At 30.6% G+C, this 7,926-nt stretch overlaps 1 pseudogene; it reads right to left on the bottom strand.

Annotated features, from left to right (window-relative positions):
• Positions 1 to 220: 220 nt before the first annotated feature.
• LOC126689591 (protein DMR6-LIKE OXYGENASE 2-like) lies at positions 221 to 3,151 on the bottom strand (annotated as a pseudogene).
• Positions 3,152 to 7,926: the final 4,775 nt, after the last annotated feature.

Here is a 7,926-nt window from a genome sequence, read left to right as displayed (position 1 = left end):
AACCTTTTAAAACTGAACAAACAAATAGACGAAAGATAGAGGGAATTTATTCATTTTTGAGAGCCATTACAACTTTATCTAAAGATCAAAAGATCAGACCAATGACATGATATATTACTTCATATTTTAAGATTTTGAAACTAATAAGAAATGATAAATTTAAGTAACTAAATCACCATTTTAACAGGACAAGCATGTTCTAGGAATTGTACATTATAGGTCAAGCACTAGATGTTTTGAACATGTCTAAACAACATTCAGTTGCAAGTCCTTTGCTCCAGAATTTCTCATAGTATTCTGCATATGTAAAATTTCTATAAATTGCAGGGTGAGTATCGTCTATAAGATCCTTAGTAGGTCCTATTAGAGCATCATTTGATGGATAGTAGAATGTTGGGATTGATATTTGCTCTTTGTTGCAGTTCACAATAGCTCGATGAAGCACACTCTTGTATTAATCATTGCTAAGTACTTGAAGCAAAGAAAAGATCAAGTTTATTGTATAAGCAATTAAAAGAAACCTCAATTATAAATTGAATAATTTAATCCTTTTAGGGTATGACGCATATTAGTTTATCTTGTTTATTATATAAAAATATCCTTCGAAAAAATTGATACTTTAAATTTTTTTTTTTTTTCGAGATAAAAATAAGTTCAACCAAACATGTAATAAAATAATAACAACGGTATTAAAAAGTAGCTAGGGGTGTAATTGTACCTGCATTTGGTCACCAATGTTGACAATGAAGGTATTGGGAATAGGATTGATAGCAATCCATTTGCCATTTCTTAAGACCTGCAATCCAGGCACATCATCTTGAAGAAGAATTGTGATTAAGTTAGGATCAGTATGACCAGGCAACCCATAAGTAAGCTCTGACTGTGGACAAGGTGGATAATAATTCAATGCCATATGTTGACCCTGCTTGCCTAAAGCCTTTTCAATGCTGTCTCTTTCTAGGCCCAAGCTCTCTGATATGGCCTCTAGCAACCTTAGCACTAATCCTCTAACACTGGTGCAATACTCAGCCACATCCTCCTTGTATAAAATTAAAAAACAACATAATCATTTGTAATCAAAATCTAAAAATATAATGGGTTTTTTCACACCATGGAATATTCTTTAGAACTTTCAATTAGAGCAGTCCTCGTAATACGAGTAACTCTAGAACCACAAATTATTCTACAAATTTTGTGCCTCAACTCTGATGTGGCAGATTGTGAGTAGTTAATTATCACTTTTTCTTCATTAATCACATTCTGTCATATTACAATTGTAGTAAAAAATTGTGAAAACTGTGGTTCTAAACTTTTCCTTATAATAAACTATAAAAGATTTTGCTAATGTATGCCCTAAAGGCACATATTAAGCCATCCATTTTTAAAAACATTTTCTCGGAAATTGAAAAATAATTTTTCAATTTCCGAAAAAATATTTTCAAAAATAGATAATACCGGACCCAACTATATAAGTGTAACAAGGTAGTACGCTAGCACTTCTTGAGCCTTGTATAACACTAGTGGTCATTTGAAAAATGTTTCTACAAATAGGAAATAAAGGGATATCCTTTTTTTGATGAAAAAGGGATATCATATGGTAAGGACTATAGGGTGACATTGAAAAGTTTTCAAGATATTCATCACAACTACATTTGATAAGCTTATTTGTATCGTATTTATTAAAAAATATAGTTTTTGGTAAGGGTGAAAATGGTCTGGTCTAATCCAATTTTTGCATTTTTTTTTTTTTTTGTGACCAAATTTATCTGTTCGGTGGATTCTCAAAAAAAAAAAAAAAAAAATCTGTTCGGTCTATGAAAAGCCTAAAAAAAATGACCAGACAATTGAACGATGTCAATTGGTTTGAGTTTAATTGGTCCTGATCAATTTGGACTGAATTTTGATCTTGGGCTTGTATTGTTGGATTTCCAATTTTTCCGGTTTTTGCAAATAATTTTGGGTTTTTTTTTTAAAAAAAAAATAGCTAATTGATTTTATTTTTTAGAAGAAGCTAATTGATTTTTTTTTAATTATTATTATTATTATTATTATTATTATTATTATTATTATTATTTTTCATGCATAATATGTTTTGTCTTCGGTGGGAGAAATTTTTTATTTCCAGTAAATTATCTGATATGCATAATAGTCCAAACATGAAAAGTTCGTTTCTATTTATATATATATATATATATATATATATGAAAAGTTCATTTCTATAAATTTTTTTCCCGAATTATTTGTCTTTCCTGTGTAGTTGTTTGCTCGCTTATTTATTTATTTATTTATTCTGATTATTTATTTGTTTTCGTTCATAGATTCTATTGGTTAGAATGTTACCAATGCTATTTTTTTAAAAAAAATTTTAATGGGGCACTCAAATTTTTCTTTTTTGTTTGGTTCTTTACATGATTTAAAATTTCCTAGTTGACAATAATTAGAATTGTACAAATTATATGCAAAAGTGCATGTCATACGAGGCACTTGGGTTCAATTACATGGCGTAGGAGAAGAAAATAGAAGATTTCGATAATGAATTCGAAGACTGGGTAGAGATGGTGGAGAATTGGGTCTTGAATTCTTGATTAATATGACATGGTTGATGACTTGGGTTCCCCTTCTCTCTCTTTTAATAGCTAGCAGCTGTCAGTGTTTTTATTTTTCATTTATTTATTGAAAGGAGCTATCAGTGGTTGTGATTTGGTTTTGAATATCAATATTCCCTTGGCTTTGACATATTATGAACTCATAGATCTTTGAATATAGGCAGCTTACCATGGTATCTAATACTTCAGTTGCCCAAGCAAGGAAGGGAAAGGATCTCTAACCTATACCATGGGACAGACTGAGCATAGCAGAGGAAGAAATACAGATTACAAGGCTCAAACAGTACAGGAACTATGAGAATGAAACCTTATTTGGGGAATCCAAGGATAAGGCTCAACACAAGTTAACTGCTATAAAATCCAAGTGTTATACGAGGAGTCACTAAAAGGACTCCAGCCACATCCTAATCTTAAAGCGTTGAGGTTGTCTTTCTATATGGGTGTGAGAATTCCAAGTTGGGTCTCTTCTATCACTAACCTTGTTAATTTTCAAATATGTAGAAATAGGAGATTGCAGCACCTCCCACCATTAAATCAACTCCCATTTCTCAAGTTTGTCTCTCTTTGTGAAATGGAAGCACTGGAATACATATCAGATGAAGTCATGAAGACAGTGAGTCCCTCGTGCAATCAATGAGAATGTTGGTTTAATAGACAGCATTATCAGCTTGTCTCCCTTTTCAGGATGTTTCTCAAGTTAACTGCTATGAAGTCCCAAGTTTTGTATGAGATGTTGGATAAAGTTGTATAGTTGGTTGGAGAGGAGAATGTTGTGCAATTAGTAACTGATAATGCTGCAAACTACAAAAAGGCTGGAGAAAAGTTAATGGAAACGAGGGGAGGGTTGTTTTGGACTCCTTGTGCAGCACATTGCATAGATTTGATGCTTGAAGATTTTGGAAAACATATTCCTAGCCATAAAGAAACAATTGCAGATGCCGAGAAGATTACTACATACTTATATGGCAAGACTATGCTTATACCATTGGTGAAGGAACTCACAAAAGGGAGGGATTGGATTAGAACTGGTGCTACTCGTTCTGCTACTTCATATCTTATTTTAGCATGTCTTAATGTGTCATCTGACCAATCGAAGTCAAGCAAGTTTGCAACCACGAGGGAGGGAAAACTAGTTGAAGCAATCATTTTTTATAGTCGTGGCTTTTGGTCACATGTTGATGCTACCTCTTGTCTTAGGGCTGCAGCACCCCTTATAAAGTTGCTTCGAATGGTAGATGCTGATAATCCACCTTTAATTGGTTTTCTTTATGATGGGATGAATCGTTCAAAAGAAAGGATTTGAAGTAATTTCAACAATATCCAAAGGAGTTAAACTTGGTTCCCTATCTTGCTTTTATACAATTTCAACAATAGTTTTTATAAGAGGAAGTGCATTTTGATTTGCTATTAGACTATTATGTTATCAACTAATCAATATTTAATTTTGATTTGCATTAGGATTTAGAAATAAAAAACAACTAGGCAAGTACTTAGCCCATTTGAAATTTTAGTTCTTAAATACAAATGCTTGAGTAGGGGTGGCAAAATCAACCTACCCACTGACTCAAATAAGATCCAAACCCACCTAATTTAAACATAATTAACATTTATGTTAATTGGGTTTTAAATAAGTACCCAATTAGACCAAAAACAACCTAAGTATCATTTACAAAAACCACTCAACTCTAAAATACCCCAAAAGAACTAAAAAGACCAAAATACCTTTGGAACCTCCAAAATAATTAAAACACACTCCAAATGACCAAAAATAATTCGAAATTGACCGTGATCATTTTAGAGGTTTTAGGTATTTTTGGTCATTTTAGATATTTAGGGGGTTATTTTGGTCATTTTGAGGTTTCGACACTATTTTGCTCAGTTTAGAGGTTTCAAGGTATTTTAGTCACTTTAGAGGTTTCATGGGTATTTTTGGTCATTTTGAGGTATTTGGGTCAATTTTGAGATTTTAGTATATTTTGATCATTTTAGAGTTTTTGAGGTATTTTGGTCATTTTACAAGTTTCGAGGTTATTTTGGACATTTTTTAGGTTTCAGGTTACTTCTGCCATTTTTTGGTTCTAAGGGTATTTCAATTATTTTTTAGGCTTCGAGGTTTATTTTTGTCATTTTGTAGATTATAAGGGTATTTTGGTTGATTTTTCATTCTAAGGATATTTCCAGCATTTTTTTAGGTTTCGAAAGTATTTCAGTTATTTTTTTAGGTTTTAAGGATATTGTAATCATTTTTTAAGTTTTAGGGGTATTTTAGTCATTTTAAAGTTTCAGATGTATTTTGTTAATTTATTTAGGTTTGAAGGGTATTTCAGTCATTTTTTAGGTTTCATGGTCATTGAAATCATTTTCTAAGGTTAGGGGTACTTTGGTCATTTTAGGTTTTAAGTATTTTAATCATTTGATAGGTTTTAAGGATATTTTAGTCATTTTCACGTTCTACAGGCATTTGGTAATTTTAATAGATGATTTTAAAGGTATTTTGGTCATTTTATAATTGTAATAGCATTTCGGCAAATTAAAGATATTTTGACAATTTTAGTGGTTTTAATAGTATTTTTGTTGTCTATATTACTATTTAAGGGGTTTCTCCTATTTGAATTTCTCAATTTTGATACCCAAAATACCTTCAAATTTACTAATTGTAAAGCTTAAATAGTAGGGTTAGACATATAAAATAATTTAAAAACTCCTAAATTTTAGATAAATTTGAAAAAATATTTTTTACAAAATAGGAACACTCCCACTAACCACTTATTCTAAACAACTATTCCCTTTTTTTTTTCTTTAAAACAAAATTATAAAAACAAGTTAAATAACAACGATTCCTCTCTTCTCACCCACTAGTCCATTTATCTAATATTTTTTTTTTTTTCCTTTTCACCCCGTTATCGTCACATGTCCCACCATTCTTAATTGAAATTTAAAATTTAAAATTAACCAAAACTACTCAAGGATAACTTCTGTAAATTGAAGATTTATCCTATAAAAAAATCGCCAGCCTCACATGCATTGATCTATTTCTATTTCTTTTTCTTTTATATGGACATCTATTTCTCTTTCTCTACAAAGAACCGCATACAAATGTACTAATGGGGCTTACAAGTTATATCTCCAATCTAGGTTGATAACTCTCAAAAAAAAAAAAAAAATTTAAATTTTCACAAACTCCTCTAGTATGAAGTTGGTGTTTATTTGATTCTCTTTCAGTGGTTTTCAGTGATGAATTTCATTTGGTTTGGTGGAAAGGCAATGATCGAAGACAGCAGTTTGCAACCAGTATCACATCTCTTTCCTTCTCTCTCACACACCTTTTTTTTTTTTTTTTTTTACTTTTTAGTTCCTATACAAGATAAAATTCTCACTCTCAATATCTTTGGGATTATATTTGTATTTTGTGGTTAGAACTTAGAGAATTTAAAAAGTTAGTATTTTGTGGTTAGAACTTAGAGAATTTAAAAAGTTACAATTTTTTGCGTTTAATTGTTGCTTTTGTTTGTTGATGGTATTATACAAAGGTATGAAAAATTGTCTAAACATTAATGAAAAAAAAAACTAACTTTAGTTGCTCTTGCTTCCTATTGGTCCATTAGGTCATTACATTTTCACTTGATTTTTGTAGTAAATATGAGTGTTTGAAAGATAAGACTTTACATATCTAATTTGCTCATTGTATTGGGGTGTACTCATTTTTGTTATCTATATTTATTGATTATTGGGTTAGTTTATAATGGGTAAAGGTGGTTTATGTACCCAACCCAACCCAACCATTTAACATCCCTAAACATTCAACCGTGAATATTAAAAATATTAAAATCAATTATGTTTTAGGTGCAAACAAAAAGAAGAAACAATTTGCAACAAAAGAAAATGGATGACTTGGATTTGTAGCATACAACTCAAAAGATAATGTGTTAATGTTGATACGGACCAATAATAATAATTCTAAATATATTAGAAGACACAAGAAGTTAATAGAAAAGTTGCTCAACCTAAAATATATGTTCTACCAAAATTTTTTTTACAAGCCCTTGTATAGACCAAAGTCAATCATGAAACCCAAATTTCTTCTTTAGACCCTAGTATAGTCCAAAGTCAATCAAAAAACCCAAACTTCTTCTTCAGAATGGTGTCAGGCCGACTATACCTAACATCAGACCTAACAACCAAAGACAAGATCTGCCTATACTTAGCTTCCCAATTCATATCAGCCACTGCTACAGAAGCTTCAAGCTCGACCATCTTCCAGTGAAACACATCGGAAGCAGTTTGAAGTTGATCAAAAGAAGTCAAAATAGTTGACTTCAATCCACCAACATTAAAGTGCATATCATTCACCCAACGCTAGATATCTACCACCACGAATTCTATGCATAACGTATTAAAATAAACAATAGCCAGTTAGTAAATTTAGGGAAAACACAAAAACTATTAAATGATCATCCCAACAACGTTGTTAAGACAAACATAGAAAACAGATTGAAACCTTAACTATTATAATTAATAACTATTATCTGGTAATCATCCTAAAGAGTAACATACCAAAACCTAAGCCTAAATCAAAAGCAATTCAATTGAAATACCAAAACCTAAAAAATATTTTGTCAGCAAATTTTAAAATCATAACTGAAAAATTCACTAGCAATGTTTAGGAGCTATAATGGTGACTTGATGGCAGAATTTAGAGGGACAGATTGGTCTAATAAAGTCTCTTAGATTTCCCTATCTCTATCTATCTCTCTCACTTACTTTGTCCCTTTGCGACTTTACTCCTTATAGCCATTCATTCCCAACTATAGTAAAAAATGATTAGGGTTGGTGGGTTTTTTTTTTTTTTTTTTTTTTATCATTGTAAAGGTTCAGTAATTCTACCAAACCAAATAATCCCTAAAAAAGTACTAAAACGGATCGCTTATAACAAATTAACAACACACTTGTATAACACTTATAACAAGCATTAAGATCAATTAGCTATCCAAAAACTTTTCAAAAGTGGTATCAAAAAAAAAAAAAAAAAAAACTTTTTAGAAGAAAAAACATAATATGTAATAAAACATTAATACCAAAGATGTAATAAAGAATAACACACTTTTATGTATAACACAGCTATAACAAGCATTAAGATCAATAAGCTATCAAAAAAGTAAAACAATGTATGTAATGAAAGATTAATACCAAAGATGTAACAAGGAGATTTTCTTTACATTCAAAGTCAAAGTAAGTCGATATTTCATATTCATCAAATAAATATATGAACCAAGCAAAAAATACAAACTTTACAATAGAAAAACCCACATAAGCAACAAAA

This window comes from Quercus robur, chromosome 6 (assembly GCF_932294415.1).
Source record: "Quercus robur chromosome 6, dhQueRobu3.1, whole genome shotgun sequence".
Taxonomy (NCBI): Eukaryota; Viridiplantae; Streptophyta; class Magnoliopsida; order Fagales; family Fagaceae; genus Quercus; species Quercus robur.
Note: the sequence above shows the minus strand (reverse complement) of the source record. Positions and strands in the feature narration are given on the sequence as shown.